The following is a 1,514-nucleotide window of genomic DNA, read 5'->3' as shown; positions in this document are numbered from 1 at the left end:
AAAACCACTATCTTTTCAATATGCCCAACATTCAGAATTTCACCCAGTTTCACTTATTGTACTGTAACGCAATTCCACCACACAAACTCTTAGACGTGACACACCCCTTTCTGTATTGAACCCTGGTGGCCTGTAACCTGGTGGGTTACAGCAGTTTGAACCCCTCAGCCTCTCCTGGGGAGAAAGATGAGGCTTTCTGCCTCCCTAAAGATTCACCGTCGCAGAGAAACCCACAGGGGCAGTTCTCTGCCCATGAGGTCGCTATGAATCAGACTTGACGTGATGGCAATGAGTTTTTAAGTCATGTACACCATTCATGGTACATGACTGTTTTAAAATAGGTTGGCATTGAACTTGATGTTGAATTCCTCCACCAAAGTACGGAATAGAATTTTAAAAATACACATCTAGTGATAACACCAGCTCTATCGGAGGAGAAAAAAAATCAGGAAGGCTAGTTTTGCAATCGAACACAATTTACTGACAGATTCAGGAATTCTATAAAGTCTTCAAAACCTAAGACACTTTTTGAAGTTCAAGCAGGCCATATTGAGGCATACATAAGGCTAGCCAGGGTCACTTTATTACGGGGAAGTTACATATACAGATTTCAAGCAAGTAAATTACTGTCTTCTACGGAGCTCCACTTGCTCTCATTTTATTATGGCTTACAAAAATCAGCTGTGGCCATAGGTTTCTCTTTTTAAAGGTTTTAGATCCCATAGAAATGTTAGCATTGAATAATCTTGATAAGAAACCCCAAAGTACCTTGAAGTGTAGATGTTCGAAAGAGGAGCCCGCTGAGCTGTTCTCTGTAGCACACACAGCCAGCACGGGACCACAAAAATGAAACACACAGCTGTTGTTTTGGAGTGGATTCCAATTTGTCAGTAGAACTGCCCCACGGGGTGTTCAATGGCTGATTTTTCAGAACCAAATCACCAACCCTTCTTTTGATAGGCCCCATCTGGTGGCCTCTTGAGCAGGAAGAAAACCAACCAACCAAACCCACTGCCCGCAGTCGATGCAGACTCAGAGAGCCTGTTGGATAAGGTAAAACTGCCCCTATGAGTTTCAGAGACTAATGGGAGTAGAAAGCCCCATCTAACTCCTGCAGAGAGGCTGGAAATGCTGACCATGCAGACTGCAGCCCAGCATGTATCTGCTATGCCATCCATGTGTGTGGCAAAGTGTGGACTGGGATCAGGTGCTACCGACTCTTGATTAGGAGAATGGCAGATGTCAGTCAATACTGATATATTCATGTTCAGAGAGAGGGAAGATATCTGAAATCGCCTTGTAGTTATATCAAAAACCTGTAGCCCTGCCTGTTCTCCAATACCTTTAATTCTGTACTTCAGTCAGTGAAAATGATCTGAGAAATAGAGAGAGACTCAAGAGACAGTGATAGCCATGGACCGAGTTAAAATGCCAAACCACCCAGTTTGAAACAATCCATTTGCCAGGCACTTTTGAAGGGATGACTGAAAAGAAGAAATGTCCTCTACACAACT

Source organism: Echinops telfairi, unplaced genomic scaffold, assembly GCF_000313985.2.
Source record: "Echinops telfairi isolate 266 unplaced genomic scaffold, ASM31398v2 ScPeMD7_10;HRSCAF=50, whole genome shotgun sequence".
Lineage (NCBI taxonomy): Eukaryota > Metazoa > Chordata > Mammalia > Afrosoricida > Tenrecidae > Echinops > Echinops telfairi.
Note: the sequence above shows the minus strand (reverse complement) of the source record.